Source organism: Harpia harpyja, chromosome 12 (assembly GCF_026419915.1).
Source record: "Harpia harpyja isolate bHarHar1 chromosome 12, bHarHar1 primary haplotype, whole genome shotgun sequence".
NCBI lineage: Eukaryota > Metazoa > Chordata > Aves > Accipitriformes > Accipitridae > Harpia > Harpia harpyja.
Window position 1 is genome coordinate 27,122,792 of NC_068951.1, and position 19,800 is coordinate 27,142,591.

General features: G+C 38.4%; 1 protein-coding gene across 14 annotated transcripts in view; it reads right to left on the reverse strand.

The window, feature by feature from the left end:
* Positions 1-19,800, reverse strand: part of TRIP12 (thyroid hormone receptor interactor 12) — an 80,894-nt gene that overhangs the window by 56,619 nt on the left and 4,475 nt on the right. For 2 of the 14 annotated variants that reach the window (XM_052804168.1, XM_052804159.1), the window contains exon 1: positions 15,101-15,186. The exons of 8 other annotated variants lie outside the window; for them this stretch is intronic. The gene's annotated coding sequence lies outside the window, so the exon portion shown is untranslated. Of the gene's footprint in view, positions 1-14,889; positions 14,968-15,095; positions 15,187-19,800 lie in introns of those variants that run through there. 4 more of the 14 variants (XM_052804167.1, XM_052804158.1, XM_052804166.1 and 1 more) reach the window with 3 other exon arrangements.

Below are 19,800 nucleotides of genomic sequence, written 5' to 3' on the forward strand. Positions count from 1 at the left end.
TGCCAGTGCAGTCCTGTCACATTTTAAGACTATTTCCTCAACTACACTGAGCATTCTCTCCACACCCACAATAAGAAAAAGCTAGAACTGTACATCAGACCTCTGTGCTCCAGTTGACAGGCTTTGCAATTTGAGAATTCTAAGTTCAGGTCCTCTTCTAGCATAAAGTTTTCTGTAAACAAGCCATTTTAGTTAATGTTTCACAACTCCATATTCCTAGCTGTAACGATGCCAAAGCACTGGCCCACAGATGCTCTCCTCTTAAGCAGACTCTTTAGAATAAAAGCCAGCATTTTAAATAAATCCACAATGTATCTTCTGAAGACATCTACCAGCACTGACATCTAATTATTATCTTGCATAATATTCTTGAGTTTTAGTAAACACTGTTTGAATACCATTAACAGTCATCTTTGTTACTGTACAGGAAAGCAACTAGAATTATTTTCTGTAGACCTAATGTACCTATTACAAACACTATAGCTAATGTATAGCCAACACATTACTTAGAGAGGTTCCACAGGAACACAAGATGCAAAAGCCACCCCTCAACTTGCAGTGAAGCCTTTACACCTTTCTTCTCATGGAAAAGCCAACAGGAAGCAACCAACACTTCTCCATGTCTTTGAAACAAACAGAGGAAACGGACAACTGCAGAAGAAGCGTGCATCAGCTTTTACTTAACACCAAAATCACTCCCTGAAGAATACTGTGAACTGTAATGTAGCCTATTGTGATGTAGGCTACAGAGATGAAAAGAGAATGAGTAAACTTAAGCATTCCAATAGGATCTAAGGCCACTAAGATTGTAAAAAGGCAAACCAGTAACAACCCCTGTAAAAACAGAATTGAACCCTTTCACAAGAAAAGGGCTTCCTTAATCTACTTGGATGAGCTCTAGAACTTGTTTGGGGTGTTTGCTTGTTTTGTTTGGGGGGGGGGTTTAAGGTCTTTGGGAGAGTCTTGGTAGTGCAAGAATTTTTCAGGCTCTTGCACTCCAATTTCCTGAATATTTATGGATATGCCTAGCACCTCTACCTGTAATACTCCACTATAACACCTGTTGTCTGCTTGGAGTTGACCTAAGTACACTGGTCGGCATACTGTCTCTTTTGTACCTTGGCCCAAAAAACCAGTGCCTTACTTAATGCTGCTGCAGCAATCCAGCTTCTCAAAATAGCAAAGACTTACTGCCCTGAAGTCAGTATTAGGCAGAAGGGGGGGAAGAAGGAAAAGACAGGAGGATGTTTATATGCCTTGTAAGTTCAGAACATTTTCTTCAAGCAAGTTGCACATCTTGCCAGCCATAACCCAGAGTTCAGCGTACTCATCAGTAAATGTTAAGTCTAAGACTTCAGATTTGTATTCCCTCACTTCAATCTAGATAACATTAATTTACTTGATCAACTGTATCTGTGACAAATCTAGTCAGTTACAGTGGAAGCAACATTCTAAATATATACACATACAATACACATTTAAGAGTTGAGATTTGAATTGCAACTAAACTGAAGAACTTACTGTATATGGTTCAGTAACTGCTGAATTGTTTTGGACCTATATTACTTCATTTTAAACTGATCTCATAGCTGCACCTCATTTTTGCTCACTGCTTACAAGGTTCTCCTCATTTACCTGCAAACATACACACCTATTTTCTTGCCTTGCAAGCAAGCACTTGCAAGCACTCATTCAATTACTTCTACTACTTCACCAGCTGACTCAGAAATTAATTATTAAAGATGACTCTTTAGTCCACTTAGTTGCTTTAAACTGAGTCTTGTACAGCTGATTTTGACACAATATTCTTCCTCACTATACTCCCTAAATTCAGTAGTTATCCACTCTGCCCAGTTCTTTTTCAACTGCAGTCCTCACCTCCAAATGTAATTTTCTGTGACCTCTCCCAAATTCTCACTATCGCTCCCTTCTTCCTGACAACACATTTCTATACACAAACAAGGGAAAAAGATACCGTCCCATGAGCTGCAAGATGCTGTAAGGTACAGTAAGATGTTTTAGTCGCGTTTATGCAAATCCTGAGTTATTCAGCTGCATGAAAGCATTGAGCCTTAAGGAATGACAAGCTTTTCTTCTTCCAACATAGAAAGAGCAAACTACCACTTATTTTCTTACTTGCTTCCACTTCTGCCTTCTCCCCATGAATAGCCATAAGCTGCCTACATGATGTAAAGATGCTAGAATACACTAAGGCTTACGTGCTGCGCTGCATCTAATGATGTAAAATTCACATGGTGACTTATCATATTAACTTCTCTTGGTACAGAAACCACAAAAAATTGCACTGAATCATACATTAATTAGGATGAACTGTATTCTTTTTGTACTCTCCCCCCCCGATGCTAAAGGAAAAAAACAAAACAAAACAAACTACACACACAGAAATACAGGCACAGACACACTAACCAAAGCAAATTCAGTATATACAGAAAAATCTTCGGGACAAACAAGATCCTACAGCCTCCTAGTATTGTAACATTACCTCACTGCTGGGAAGACAAGACAAGCAGGTATCGAGGAAGTTTCTTCTTAAAATGAGCATGTTAGGTGATAAGGAAAGAGATTTCTACACCTCTTCCAGCACAGAATTTCTACAAACTTAAATAGTTGCATCACTTTTGTCACTTCTCTTGGAAGACATTAAGATATTGATGGGAAGACAAGCTGAGTTTAACAGCACACAAACTCCTCTGCAGACTGGATGCCTTTTTGATGCAGAGCTCAAGTGGAGTACAGGAGTTAAGTTAGAATCATTATAAAAACCTTGGCTGGAAAGGATCTCTCCAGATCATCTGGTCCAACCTCCTTTTAAAAGTAAGACCTTAGATTATGTTAGAGATCTCTCATTCTGCTGAGAAGTGAGAATTTCCAACCACGATGACAAAATATATTCTGAGTTCTGAGCAAGAGGAGAAAGGCAAAAGGTGAATCATGAGAGATACCCTGAAGAAAGGGGAAAGAAAAAAAAAAATCAAAATCATGCCAGATATAAATGCATGCAGAGAAGACACTAACAGACTATCAGAAAATAGTATTTTCAGCAGAAGCATTTGGTAAGTCATGCAAGAAATGTCAGTTCAAGTAACCCAAGATCTGAGATCTGTGTAGATGTACAGGTGTGCAAGGACACGCTCCCCATCCCTCTCAAGGACAACCTCTCTGAGGGGAAAAGAAACAACTCTGGCCCTGTTCCTCACTGCAATCACATATAGCTCAGAAAGCATTCCCTCCCCTTCAGTTCTACACAATCCAGTAACCTGGACTAAGATGAGGAAGTAAGCAAAATGGGCATGTAAACTACAATTATCGAAGGAGTCCAGTCACTGAACACTTTATAGACTTAGGACTAGCTCATATGTCCATTTTTACACTGGGTAACTCTAGACAATACATAAGCTGTTAGCCAGAGACAGATTTTTCTGAATTGCTGACAGAAAAAAAAAAGCTTCAGCACAATATTCTTCTCAGATTCATTTACAGTAGAAGAGTTTTTTCATTCAGCTACTCCGTAATCATTAGAGTGGAAGCATTTCTTAACCATTTCAAAAATACCCCATATATTAAAAGAGGCATAGATACTGCAGAAAACTTCTCAAATACCAGTAGGCCGTAAATGCACTCAAGCTACAGACTCGGGGGGGGGGGGGGGCTGTAAATCAGTAAAGGAGCAGGAGTTACCCCCTGTTCCACTGACTTTACAACAAACAGCCATCAGAAGATTATAGCAACCTTTGGGCCTTGCTACATTAGGAAGAAGTCAGCTTTCCCTTGCAGCCTTCCAAGAGCTTAGACCTTGCCTTAGCCTTCTAGCTGAGTCAGTGGCAATGCAAAGGCCACCTTCACAGAATCAGCAAAACAAGTGGCTAGGAACTTGAAAGGATGTAACCACCAGGTTAAGATTCTCCAGACTGCATCTATGCGTATAGGTCTACAATGACCTATAGACAAAGACTGGGAAGAGAAATTCTTGGCAAGGAAGAGGAAGAGAGAAGAGCAAAAAATACCTTCATTTGTGATCTTATGGTTTGGAATTAGGGGGAACTATACTGCTAATTGGCAGTTAGAATATTCATTGCCTCAAACTAAAGATTTCAAACTAAAGATTTACAAGGTCCTACAGGAGATAAGAACACTGAAATGCCTCTGAGAAGATGCACAACACTGCTCACTAAAGGAACACCCAGGTTGTTAGGACTGTGTGATCCAACAGGTTACACATGCCATCACCCAGAGCCAGCAAAGCAGCACTCTTACCTACTGACTTCCGCCTGGTGAAAGGACTGGAAGATACCTGTGCAAAAGATACCATAGCTTGAGAACACATAGTGTGGGGAAGTCAAGAGATCAAATTCTGTTTAAGAAAAAAAATCTAAATACATGCTATCACATGCTCCAGTGTTGGTAAGAATAGTTTTGTGACAGTGGGAAGACATTCTGAGTTGCAAAAGCTGAACAGCCCCCTCTGCTTCAAGCAGGTCAGGTGAATTTGAAGTCTCAGACTGCACAGACCTTTCCCTGGGCCTGTTACAGAAAAGCAAACCGAAGATGTCTTCAGTGACCTAGAAGCAGCTTAAAACCTTGTTCCATAAAGACTACTGAGACCTGGCACCCACCACTGGTTTCAAAAGAAAACAGTGGATTGGCCTATACACCACAGCCAGAACCTTAGCGAGTCCTTTCGGGCTGTGGAAAAGTCAAACTGAAATAGCAAACAGGGCACTACTCAAAAGTACAGAGAAGCACAGGTATCACTGGCACATGGCTTTATAACCAGTCAACAGTATAACTGACTGTTCAAGAATTTAAACAGCTCAAGAACAAAGAGAAACCTATGGATGGAGGGGAGGGCCAAAAATTAGCTAAAAAAAGCGCACCTGCAGACGTTAGACAGCAGAACATTCCTGTTCATCTAGGCAGCTTAAAGGCAGCAAGAACACACAGCTCATGTTCTATTCTGTATATGGTTGAACAGGACATAAAGGTGAGCTCAGGTGTCTTAGGTCTGTTTGTACGACTTGTGTCCCCAGCGCATGGTACACAGGAATCCATAGCTTCGTTTCATTGCTTAATTGAATTCTTGCAAGCTGGTTAAGGGGGCTAACTAACATTAAGATTGCGAAAGCCTTTATCTCCTATACTCCGTCCTCTAGAAGACAAGAAGCTGCAGTCTGAGGTAAAAAAGTAAAGGAGTTGCATGGAAGAAATATAATGCTGTTTTGAGGGCATCCTTCTTCAGTTCTGCCACCTCACTGCTTTGTTTCTCTTATGTTCATCAAGGACAGAAATACTACAAGTTGTGTCACTCTTTTTTGGACTGCATTTTGGTTCACAAAAGTACACAAGTGTCATTCAGATCTTAGATCCTCATCCAAAAGAGGAGTTAAGAAAAATAGAAAGCATTTCTTTTTATTCTCTTGTTTCTCTATAGTTTAGCATTCTGCATCTTTGGATAGTTGTCAGCAACTATTCCTCTCAGTTTTGAGAGGATCAGCAATGGAGTTTATTATAAAAACAATGTCTCAGAACATTTATTTACAAGGGTAGATCACAACTTAATTCAAAGAATCTGCCCCTGTAAAAAAAAAAAAAAAGAAAAGAATCAAAGAAGTTGTTGTTCTCCAAATAAACTGAGTTTGTTACCCTTCCATGTCACCATTTGTAACACATCCAAACTAGTTCAATTTAAGTTTTCCATCAGTGTATGGTTTGACTTGAATTCATTAATGAAGGAAGGGAATGCTCTCTCAGTAGCAGAATGCCAGGATTCAACACTTCAAGAAAATATTTTCATGTTTACAACACCTGTAGTTTCTCGGCCTTCAGTGCTCTATTTTTTTAAACCAGCTAAACATTAAGTTCTGTTGCATAATTCAGTCAGTTCTGCAGCACTTAAATTTTTTTCTGCACACAGATATAACGATTATCAAAACCATTAGAACCCTGAAACTTCGGAATCAATCTATATTCAGTAAAAGAATAGTCTAATCTGGATAGCTGCAAGTCAGCCAGCAACAGCTCAGCTTAAGAAGAAGCCCAGAGATATTTAAGCCATCTCAGTAACACGGAAGATTTGTTATACCACAGGGAGAAGAGGCACATATAAACATAGCAAATGTTAGCTGCAGAATACCGAACCAGTTTTTGTCTCTTTGTTGACATATCTTTTTCCCTTTTAGCACAGCAATGGGAAGAGAAGGGGAAAGTGAGGAACAGGCGTCTTCACAGTTTATTCTTCTGTACACTTGTGTCACAGAGCAAAATTTCTCTGCCAAATCAGATCCTACAGCAAGACCTTGACTTCACCTCTACAGGAACTTTAAAATTAGTGAATGACAAGCTGCTAGACAGAGAAAAGTTTACCCTATGACAGTCTCAGTATGCAATTCTGCTACCTGGTGCCAACACAAGTATGGTTCCAACTTGTTAGCAACAATGGAAATAACACTCACTTTTTTCCTTTTTTAAATTAAACAAGAGCAACTGGTATCTCTTTAAGGGAAAAGAACCTATTTTCCAGCAGCCAAATTCTGACCAAAACTCTGCTACTTGTACCCAGAGTGAATTGATGTGAATTCTTCTTTGTTTCTAGCAGACTCCCAACAAAACCCATCACAAGAAATAGAAGTAAAATCTCATCTGTCCTTCATTTTCAGCTTCTCTAGAAAACCTTGTTTAGTAGGAGCCAAAATTCACTATCTGTGTGGTAGCTTAAGCTTTCACTAACATTATAAAAAAACATGCTGCCTGGCAAGCGTGAGGAAGAACATTCTCTTCAGAAGAGGAGAATGAATTTGAATTAGGAGCTTTTACCTTCTGTGAGACAACATGAACGAAAGCACAGAATCCTTCATGAAGTACAGATTGGCAATACTGCCAGAAATGAAGACAAGCTAGCAGGTAGGTGGTCAAGTTAAGACCAAGTAAACAGGTGCGGCAAAGTTGGAGCAGGGGGCGTTTATTACCAGTGAAGAAAAAAAGTCAGCTCAGCAATTAGTGCAAATTTAAATTTAGAAGCTTGATTTCAGTATTGTCATGCAAGTGAACCAAGAAGTACCCAAAACCATCAGCCATTCCAAGTGTACCCTACCCAATTCTTAATGCCCAGCTGCCTTTGAGCTGCATAGCACCATTTACTTCAACATTATGAGTCTGAATGCAGAACCTACTATTACAACACCAAGCTTCTTCCCTGTTCTAACCCCATAGACCAGATGGTGCCTTATTTGCAGTTTGCCATTCACTTGTATCTGGCACACACAGCCCTTAAATAAAATCAAGTGCAATAGCACAAGACAAATACTGATATGGTACATACCCATGTCCTACCTGCAGAGCCTGTCAGACAATACATGCCCCAGGTTGCAGCATGGCAGATTGCCTGAACCCTGCCAAGTTCCTAATCAACTTTTGCCAAGCTGTCTTAAATTGCAGAGACCTAGCGAGCTCAGTGGCTAGTAAAACATGGTTTGGCCACCCAAAGTCTAAATTAACATAAGATGATCTCTGCAATCTTCTAGACAACTAGAAGGGGGGAGGCAGGGAAAAAAAAAAAAAAAAAAGAACATTAATTAGCCACTACAATGAAAAAATTCAGAGACTAGAGCTTACAGAAGTTACTGCTGGAAGAATAAACACAAAAAACAGTTGACTTGTACATGCAGGTTAGACAAGTACCACAGATAAACCCAAGATTACAGGTCTAAGGGCATTATGTAGATCTACTTTGAAAACAAGGTAAAGAGGGAGGAGACTGGGTCTTCATTTTGATAATGTTCAGCTTCAGTTTGACTAGTTTACACACAGAAATGCCAGAAGTTGAGAAGCCTGTTCACTCATACTAGCATGTCTTAAAGAGAAACACTTTAAAAAAAAAATTAAAAAAATAATCTACATTTCCAAGGGAAGCAGGGAGGGGGAGTACTCATCTGTTTTCTACTTGGCTAGAATGGGTCTCAAGTTTTTGCATCTTCAAAATACCATTTAGAAAAGGTTTGGACAAACCAGGAGGATATCAGGAGTTTTCCTTCTGTTCTCCTAATCACTGATATTTAGCACTGACTAAAGCTGATGTCTGTTGAGGTTTCCTTTCCTACACTGTCTCAAAAGCAGGTGATGCTATCCTCCTTAACAAAGACTTCTATCCAAATGCTACACAAAAAAGGTCATAGGCCTAATGCATAGCAAGATTCCTATGCCACATGATACCATCTGGGAAATAGTTTAATTGTAGTTGTTGAGGAAGAAATCCAATTAAAACAGGTTAAGTTTCCGGCTTCCTCAGCACTGCATCTGCATATGGATCTTTAGCTATCATAAGGATACTGCAGCAACAAACAAAGGGATTAAAACATATTTAAGGTTTCTAAACTGGGTAGTGCTCAAACCAATGGTATCTTGAAATTATGTGCCACAGATGCCATCTTCTCAACCAAAGAAAAACAATTTATACATTGACATTATATCTTGCAGTGATGTAATTAAGAGCAAGCTCCAATACACATACCAAATTACTGACATAGGCACAATTAAAGACATTTACCTTGTATGAAATCATGAACCAAACTACCTACCAAATATCTGTATAGAGAAACAGAAGAGAAGTTCTGTGTAAAGCTGAAGAAAAGGAAGTCACACCCAGAGAAACACCTGTTAAACACTAAGGATTAAGCTGTCTTAAAGCTGATCCTATCATTGATAGGATCAGGACTTTACAGTGCTCAGAGCTATTCTTTCATGGTAGCTACACATAAGAACATACAATACTAGCTTCCACAACTGCATTTTAGGAAGGTTCCAACCTTCACAGTCATGAAGAAAGTTGTCAAAAGCCAGAGCGCGAAGCTTTATGAAAGAATTAAACAGCTTTATGACACACTTTATTGACAAGACTGTCTGCTCCACTCTGCACATAGGTGCCTTTTCAGTACTCAACAAATAAAACAAGTTTGTGGGAATGAGGTGTTGTACATGGGGATTACAGAGTATGGGAATGGCAAATGAGTGTCCCAAGAACCTGAATAGAGAAGGTTAAGATGCTGAACTTGAGCAACTCTAAATAATGAGCAGATCTAAATATTAGAGCTCTGTCAAACACTTTTTAGCAGGATGCCAGCCTTAGTCTTAATTTTACGCTAGACAAGAACTCACCATCACCAAACTTTAATACAGACAAAAAAGTCTACTACAAATTCCTCTCCTTTCACCTATGTGCAAGTACCACCAGCCCTTTTTTCTGCTTTACCTCACAAATGATTTTTACCTCTTGTCTCCCAGGCTATCCACACACTTTCCTTGCACAAGCAACAACTGTAACTATGCTTATATTTTATAGTTCACTGGATTAACAAGTTGACACTAATAAGGTATTTTTCCTCAGGGTCATAACAAGGCCAGGTTTGCCAAAGCCTGAATTCCTTGCCAATAGTCAATCGCTTCAGAGTTGGAAGAAAAGCTACTTACTTCCTGGCAAGGAGATGTTCCAATAGATGCTACCTAAATCTGTTCAATACTTTTTGTTACCTCCCAGCTAAACTGCTGCTCTCTGACGTACTGAAAGGATTCACAGACTACCAGTAATACAGAACACTTATCAGAAGAACAAAGTTTCTCCACAGCTCCGACATACTTAAAGAATAAGCAGAGTTGTAAGCTTTCTATAGCTTGATCTTAGGACCAAAATGATTATTTAAGAACTAGGTATTGCAATAGTTGATTTGATAAACATTTGCTCTTGCAATTTGCTCTGTGACCAAACCAGAATACTCAAGAGTTGCCTCCTGTACAGGCGACCTTTTATCCTACACTAATGCTTAACTATGCCTCATGAGCAAACCTACAACTTATCGTCCCCAAACTCATACATTGATTCTGGCCTTCTCTAGGATTAGAAAAGAATATGGTGAGGAAGAAAGGGAAGAAAGGAAGACAGTGTTTCTTTTAAGTACTTTGTGTGTACATCAAGGTAGAATACTTTGGAGCAAAGCTATGCATCCATCTTCCTATGCTCCTGAAAGACATTTTTGCAAACGTGAAAATGGTAGCACACCGTTAACATAACAAGGAATTGGAAGCAAACTTCGCTGAACTCCTATGCAAGATGTCTTGCCTTTTTTGCTTGGGTTTGGGGGTTTTTTTTGTTAAAAAATATCCACAAGACACTCATATAGCTTCAGAACTATTCCGCATGTCATCCTCTTTGCTATTTATTTTAAGCCATTTAATAAAATCCACTAGTAAGGGAGACGAGACAGACAAAAGGATATTTAACTGGAGAGAGCAGCTTCATCATGATGCAAGATAAAACAACTCTCTTCATAACACCTGAGTAAAAAAAACACACAGAGAACAGAGTGGCTTTAGGGAAAGATTAAAGGAAGAATATGAAGTAGGTTTGTGAAAGAAGAGGGAAAATACCTGTAGGCCCAGAAGTGAGCATAGTTGCTTCCTTCCCTCCCCCCTGCACAGTATCTTAACCTATCAAATGCAAAACTTAGGTATTTCATAAAGGCTGCAGCCTCTCTTAATCCTATATCTGTTTTGCTAATCAAAGATACCCAGCTAGGAGCATGCACATCCCCATCTCACATATGATTAATAAGCAACGAAGTGTTCTAGTAATCACAGTGTCTTTACTACCTCTACTTCCCCACTTCAAGCCTTTGAAGTAAATCTTTTCTCCAATCAATTATTTCTTAGCACCTCCAACCCCCATTAGCTACCAAAGATGCCAAAGTAACTGTAGTAACTTTAGGTCTGTCTTCTACGCTTCTCAAAATTTATTTGTATGTTTTTCCTTGTATTTAAAGGCTCCCCTGGCAGAACAGCTTTGGGACACAGATACTGTATACTGCAACTTGAGAACAGCCTGATCTGCCCAGCATGAACTTCTTCCACAGAAGTGAAAGTTAAATAGTTTGAAAACACTGCTCACCGAACTTGCAGCATCTACTAAGAAATAGTTTCAACTATTTCCTATTATATGTCTATTTTGACTAGTTAGAATGTTGAGGGTATAAAGCTTCTAACATTGAATTTTCAAATCAGCAGTCTGATGTTCTAGTTTCAAACAAGGACAGCATATGTCATTAGCATATACTAACATGACAATATTTATTACATTAAACAGCTGCATGATAAGACCCTCAGAGTTGCGGGGTGCTTTTTTTATTTTCCAGAAAAACATTTCAGATGTGGTATAGCCATGTATGTTTTCTAATGAATACTTTTCTAATTAAAACGACAGCATAAACATTCTGTACATATTCAAGTATGACAGACATTGAGCCAAACACACCTCTTTTTTTCCCCCCTCATAACTCCATTAACTCTAAGCTTAACAGTGATTACACTTCCTTATACTATTCATACACAATTTAACCTACTACTAAAGTTACAGTACAGACTAAGAAGAGAAAACCTAAACAAGCCAGATTTTAGGGCATTAGACCCACCAGTCTGCACTGTGCAGTTTTTCAGCTGAACTCCACTTTATTTTCAAAAGAGTACCACAGAACTGATAGAAGTTAAAAACCCAACTACATTTCTTGGGAGACATCCTAGTGAGTGCGGTCATCTAAATAAATTAGAAAGGAAAGTTAGTTCCTCTAATCCAAAAACTAAGTCAAAGTCTTGTGTACTTGGTAGAACATAGTTTTCAACTACTACATGTGTTTATCCAAAGTTTCTACCTTGATGTCATTATTTCAAACTCCTTCACTTACACAAATACCTCAGAAGGTATAGGGATAGAGTACAACTATTAGTTTCACTCTAATGCCTGTGCAGACCATTTTCATGTTAGAATTCAGCACATCAAACTTCAAGAGTTGGTCAAAAATATAGAAGATTGTATCTGTACAAGTTTATGTAGACAATTTAAAACCTAACACTTCGAACTATCACCGTCACCAGTAAAAGCTTTCAAATTCTGTTGAAGCAACCTGAAATTACATCAGCTTCTCTTCCACCCTCCTATGACAAACGCTACTCCGCTCTATGCAAGTATAAAGAACAAAACAGCTTAGATGATAGCTAATCACAAATGTGTATTTTAAAATTATTCCTACTTCAAAGCTAGGCCACCAACCTTCCCGACCTCCCCAACGACACACCAACCACACACCAAGAGTAGGTGCAACTCTAAACAGTTTATTTCCATAACCTGGAATACTATTAAGTAATAAAAAACTACCTTGATTTTGGATGCACCTTGACTTAACTAAACTTAGACATTTAAATCACTATATTCTACTATAGGTTGAGCTTCTGCTTCTAGCTGCCACAGGTCTGGACTTGCACTAGTCACTTTCTGCATTTGATATTGTCAGCAGAAAGACCAAACCCTTCTGAAGTAGGCTTTTTTAACAAGTTAGATAATACACATAAAGCAAAGATAGGGGCTTACAAGCCCCAGCTCAGCTATGTCTCACACAAGCTGAGAATCAGAGGAAATACAGTAGTTTGTATCTTCTCTACTTGTCACACTCCAATCTTTGAGCAGCATTCATGAGTCAATGGGCACAAAACCCTGGGTCCTTGAATTCCTTGCCTCAGCCACTCAAAGCTTAAGCGTGGCAGGTTAAGGTCTTTAGTACACCTTCCCTTGACAGAACTCAGCAGAGATCCCTGTGGGAGCAACTACCTTTCATGGTACAGCTATAACATTTATGACAATACAGCTAGAGTCAGTGGTATAAAAACTGAACACCTGTACATACTTTTGCCCTTTTTTTTTTTTCCTCCTCCTGTTAGCCTTTAGATGGCAACTAGATATTTTAGGCTAAAAGTCAGGCATGTGAGGTACTCCAATCTAAAGTGATCCAAAAACACAGTAAGGAAGAATTGTCCCTTTGCTTTAAAAAAAACAAACAAATAAAAAACAACTATTTAAAAAGAGATCCCATTAGTGTTGACAGCATTTCCAGGAATAGGTCCTTCCCTTTCCTGAGAAACAAAGATTTAAGACTGGTTCTTTCAACTACTTTTCACAGGACAGCCTGCCTTCCTTCACTATGTCAATAGTGCCATGAAATTATATTTGTGTACTCTATGAATATATGTAGATAGACATTCTCACTGAACCAGAGTTTAGCAAAAGAGTACAAGAACTCTTTGATGAGGACTACTACACTACAGCTTTCCAGCCCTGTCAGTTTCAAAGCTGTTACTGCAAACACACTAGAGCATGAATATTTTTGTTTAAAGTACTTCCATCTTTTAGACATAGCTAGACTTAAAATATTCACAGCTACCTAGGCTCAATGTTGAGAAAAAGTTGGAAATTACAGCTTCTGTAAGCTATGGGTGCTTAAACATTTGTAACACTCGAAGGCAGGAAATAATCTTAAACTTGTGATGGAATTAAATCTTGAAACCCTAATTCAGTAGTGACAAGACATCAGTAGATTCCAGAAGTGCAAGATTTTTTTGACAGCAGAACTCAGGACACTTGCTACTATTTCCAGGCTTTAGAAGAGAGGTCATTCATTCTTTAATTTCTATTTTGTTAAATCCAAAACTATTTAAACAATCAATTGCTGTTAAGTAGCATCCAAATAGAATACATCATCATATCAGTTTAGCAGAAAGTATTTGTAATGATGAACAGACTATTACCCATAGAAGGAAACTATGAAATAAGATGCAAGCTTTATTATTGTTACAGCTTTGCTTATTTCAACATAACTACCCAGGTTATATGGTTATCTAAAGCCAGAGCTGTTCCCTCAAAAGTCCCTTTCTTTTTTTTTTCCAAACTATCAAAACTTAAAAGTTACCTTACAAGTTCCCTTTCCTCTCACCCTTCCCTCCCCCAAAATAGTAAGTATGCATCAAAAACATTGAACAGTATTCTAACGAGACACTTGCAATGCTATGAAGTACAATAATACCAAGCAGCATGGAGATCCTATACCCCAGTACTAAAACTAAGAAGTTTTGCTATAAGCCAAGCCCTTGTCAGTTGACATAAGCATTAGTGACTACACCTTCCAGTTAATCAGAGTGATATTGCAAGTGAACAGGGGGGGAGGTGTGGGGATGTGGAAGAACCACCAATGCTTAGGTATATATACCATTACAGAGTAACTGAGAATTCTCCAGTGCTTTTGTACGAGATTTATCTGGAATACTCTCTCTCATCACAGTTGACCTTGGTCAAGAGAGATGAATTCCAGTTAAAAGAACAGAAAAGTGCTCCTACAGGTGGTGACTAATAAAGCCTGTATTATTTAGCCTGGCAACAAGGTGGTTACAAATGCTTTCTGTAAGTGCCAAGGGTAAAACACCAAGAGAAGAAAATTACTTAAAGTGAGAGGATAGCATTAATACAGTAAGCAGGCAAAACAGTTATGAGAAACTTTCAGGCTGGAAATGAGATGATCCTAAATTTCAAGAAACAACATGCTGAAAGAATCTCCCAGGAGGACTGAAGAATTTAAAAAAAAAAAAAAAAGCAAGTATGAAAACAAAACCAACGCATGCCCTTAGCTGCTTTTTAGACAGTTGCAAGTTAAGAGATTTAAGTGATATACCAACAATATTAGCAGATTACACTTTTGACATTACGAGGTCTCTTACTAAGCTTATTCCTAGACAGTAGTACTTCACTGTCCTTACAGACAGCTGACAAATAACAAGTTCTGTTGTTCTACTAGGCCAACCAATGGAGAGATGAGATGCTCGTGTTGCTCAGGACTGAGTTGCTTAGGTACAGAAAGTACTTTAAAGGCTCAGTTCCAAGAAAAGGCTAGTACCCCCACTTTGATCTTTTGCTAAGGAAGTTAACTGGAATACAATTCTTCTTATCGTAACACCTATTCTTTCTCAGAAGGTAAAAGAAGTCAGAGAAGACGCTGCAAAGAAGCAAACCTATATTATCTGGAGTTCACGAAGCTTCTCTTGTCCTGTCCTGTAGCACCTATCACTGAAACGCTGTTGTGACTAAGGAAAGAAAACTTGTCGCCACACCTTCTGCTGGGAAAGGGGGGGGGGGGAAGGCAGAAGATAGCTTTCCACAAAGCAAGTTACTGCAGTAAGGAGTGAGTTCTAGGATTTAAAAATAAAAAACCACAAACCATACACCACACTTTTGGATATGGTTATTCTATGCAGAGGTTGTTTATCCAGCTTGATCCTTCTATTGCTGTGTCACTCTGTGCCCATATGTTCACTTTTGATATCTCCCAAAAGTGTGCACGCAGGGCAGGGGTGGGGCAGGTGGAAATATGCCAGAGTTAATACATTCAGAAAACCAGCTACTCAATTTTTGGAAAGAGCTCCATGTAGAACTAGCAGACAAAAACATAGGAACACCATAAAGTACAACAGAGATTTTGTAACTTTTATTAACAACATTCAAGACAACTAGTATTTCAGAATGGGTTACAGAACAGAGAAAAGTCAAAATACTAATTTAATTCTGTTGTTTGATCAATTAACAGTATCACCTGTTATCCAGTTTTAATTTGCCATCTTACTGAGCTGACCTTCCAAATAGCTTGACATAATTTTGTTGAAGGAAAACAATATTGCAAACCTGAAAATCTGTAAGGAAGAAACCATTTCTTAGTTGAAGGGGAACAGCTTTTATATGAAAACACATTAAGCAATTTTGCGATGCACAGCAACCTACTTGGCTTACTTCTGATTAAGTTTTTAAAATACTCCAACGCCACTAAAACAAGATTAAAATTAATTGCATTAATAGTACAGGTGACATCTAATAAGGTTTCCAGTAATTTCAGGTGGCTGTGAAACTGCAACAACAAAACAGATACCACAAACAGACAACACTAGTTTAGCACAGTCCTAAGAACAGGTCAAGGGAATTGACAAAGTTTCTGGCGACACTACAGGTGTTGCCAGCAAGAAGCATAGTTAGAATTTAAGTGTAAGTTCTCAATCTGATAGAAATTCAGGCTTCATCTGAACAAAACACAGGAAGTAAAGAGTTTTGAAAAACAGATGATACAACTAAATTAAGTTTATCCATTGACTTAAGTTACCTAATAGGAATTTACTTTATTTAAAACTACAAGAATAGTTTTAACAGCTTTTGGCTAAGTCTGTGACAGACAAAAAAACCATGATGCACCCAGGGAATATACTTTACTCCAGACAACCTCTGGAAGCGATACAGTATAGCAACAACTGTGTTCATTGCATTGTATTTTGAAAGTGACAGATTGATATTACTTTGCCTGTTACTTCAGTGGAGTCTCACAAGAAACTTTAATTTTTGAAAGTGTACTTAAAATAAATGTAACTCATTACTACATTTGCGTTTACCTCAAGTTTCCAAATAAAAGGTTCTCATGTTCTAGTTTACTTGAGTTCATCTGCATACAGCATTGCTAAAGTCAGAATCTTCAGTGCCCATTCTGTCCCAACTCCAGTTCAGTTTTGGCAGTATGTCAAAAACCCTAAGCTATTAAAAAAAAAAATAACTCCCATCCTTACTACTGTGACCATAGTACTCAGGTATTTAAACATTAATGGAAGGCATTTAAGTGGTACCATTCCTTCACATACTAAATTCCACAAAATTCATCTTTCCTCCTCACAGTTAACCTGAAGAAAGCTCAGTTTCCACTCTCTCCATGGAGTATTTAAATTTGCAGATTAAGGTGTGCAACGGCATTTCTCTTAACAATGCTTCCTCCAACTCCAGTTACAAAATGATGATGAAAGTTTTGAGCTGGAGCCCTGTTGTCAAGAGTCTAGTATAAAACATGTCTATGTTCAGTTGCAAGGCTACAAGTACTTGAGGTAAATGAGAAATAGGGAGTATGCAGCAGAACTGTATCAACTTAAAAGTTGTCATACAAGAAATCTGAAAAAAGCATATTTGCTATCTTATTTCTGGCAAAGAAATATATTTGTTCTTCTGCCAAGCTTTTTTTAATTGAGTAAGGGAATGAAACTAACTTCTTTAATCCATAATCTTACGGTATAATGCAGGTCTTCATTTTTATTACCAGTGTTTTACTGTAGAAAGCGATCTGCTAAATAAATCAGGCAGAATATTACCAGAGTAAGATATGGCAGCATGCATTGTCATTACATAAACATGAAAAACATTGTGGAATAGACTGTAGCAGATCTTTAAAGCACAGCTTTTAACACTGGGAATCCTGTCAAAGTTTGCCAAAGTTCTGCAGCTTCCATCACTTTCTTTAAATGAGATTCAGTTGAAATGGTGTTTTCTCCAGAAATTTTCTTATTAACTTCAAATCAAATTGCATTTTTATGTATGCCAATGGTATTCCTGCTCCTTTCATTACTTGAATCCATTTATTTTGATTATTGGTGTTACCTAAAGATCTGAAACCTAGCTACGCAGCTTCTCAGGTGCTATTCACTCAGGCTTATTCACCCAGACCATGACTGTCTGCATACCCTTGTTCAAGTTGGTGATTTCTCACCTTCCCCTCATCCCTTTACAATGTTTGAGTTCATCAAGCTATACACCTGAAACAACTGCAAAGGTCAAAACAAGTGAAGTTTTAAAGAGAAATTACAGTTCGCAGCCAGTACCTTGATTATAATGGAGTATAACCTCAAAATAAAGAGAACATTCACTAAAGAAGGCAGAGTTCCAAGTTTGTATTCAGCACACAGCCTATTAATATGCACCTTCAGTTACTTTCTTCATTAGTTCTCTTTAAATGCATAGCCACATCTCACCTGTGATCAGAAGGTTCAGTTACATCGCACACACCTTCCAGGAAGGGACACACTCTATACTGAATACGCTAATTACATAAGGGATTTGACATTAGAAGTCACAGAACATTATTAACATGGATAAGATGCCATCTTCTAGCCCTGATGTTAACCACATCTTACAATATTATCCTGTCCAAAAATAGACATTTACCACAGATTCATATTCCACAGAGATATATGATGTAAAGACAGCTTCTCCTTACTAACTCCAGGAGTTAAAGTAAGCATCTAATGATTATACCAGCATCAAGGACATTTAATGCAAGTCCCCTAAAGGGGTTGGGGGGGGGGGGGGGGGGGCAGGTATGCAGGGTACATATATGTGTGTGGTTTCCTTTTTCTTTGGGGGGGGGGGGGGGGGAGGCAGGCAGGCATGGGGGATGTTGAAGTCCACCCTCACCAGCGTTACTATGCATTGTTTACATCTTTCCTTTTTTAGTGCCTCAACTCATTTATATTGCTCCTAAAAAAAAAAAAAAAAGTTTTCAACTTAGTAGATACTACATAAAAGTGTATTTTTGATTTCCACATTTATTTACCTGCACTTCTACTTTTATATCTAAGCAGTCTAGGACTAAGAGAAGAGGTACAGAACAGACTTCAAGCACATAAAAGCCCACAGTATAGAGAGAAGATAATTTCTCCTACCCAGAGTGGATAAGACAAATCATAACAAGCTCATAGCAAAGCAAATAAGACAGAAGTGAAGACATGGAGAACGATAAGGGAGAACAAAACAGCATGCATGCTTTCTAAAAGCAAATATAGCATAAGACTAGACCTAGCTACCTTGGAGCGGAACTACGTACCAGATGACCTATGAAGGTTTCTCCCAGGCTTATTTTTCCTAATGGTGTTACCTTTAGGAACTACCCCTAAAAATCAAAGTAAAAATTCTTCATTACAGTTACTGCTCTGCATTAATACCAATTGATATTAACCACGCTTTAAGTACTCAACAGTAGTCAGCCACAAATCTGAAGGAGACACACATTGGTGGTATTGAACCTAATGCCTCTCTTAACTAGACAGCCTTCTGAAAGTTTAATACCTTTGTCCCCAAATAACACATGTACATCAGAAGATAAAGAACATGTTTGTATTCTTTCATTTCCACCTTTACAGAAGTCTAGCAAGTAGTTGCCCTCCTTTACACTAAGTTTACTTATTTGGATGTTATGTAATAAAACAAGGGTTGTCAGCAACAAGTTACTCAAAGCAGAATAAACATGAAATATACCTTGCCTGCCAGATCTTAAAAAAAAAAATCATTCTTGTTCAACAAGTACCAGGGACCTCAGCTTTCATTTTGAAATATGAAATTGCTCCCTACAACTCAAGGTTCCCATTCCAGGACATGACTCAGACCCTTTCATACCTATTAAAAAGGTGAAATCTTTGCAGTTCAGCATGCGCACTTTATTGTGGACACCATCACAAAACAGACCAATCCATTCAGAAAACACTGAGAAACTATGATTTCTTCCCTGCTCCATGGGGCAGCAGCATACTGCTATACATTGCAGAGTCCTTCCAGTTTCCTCTCCACACATACCTTTGTAGGTTTGTTGGGGTTTTTTTCCTTTCTTATCACTCCAGAAGATGGAGTTATTTTATTAGCACAGTGATCAATGACAAACTATTTATTCAGGAGTAGATAAAGTCAAGTGGTGAGCAGGGCCAAGTGACCTCCAGAGATCCTTTCTAAACTGGCTTACTCTATGAATCATGGCAAGAGAGGCTTCTTTGGAGCAACTAAAGGCAACTATGGCTTGAACACCATTGCTAATACTTTTCACGCATCTTTAGTATTGAAGTCCAATATTAGATCACCATTATTAACTTTTTTGATATATACTTAACTTTTCCAGTTTTTCCTATATAAAAGTCTTCACTTCAGAAGTTGACTATCTATTGCTCTTATATATGGCAGTTTTCTGCCATATTTGTACTGAGTATGTTCATGAGTCAAGTAAGACTGGCAACAGCCAGTACACTGCAAGACAAGCCTTATTATAGACAGTGAGAGTAAGCAGATTGGTTATATGTGCT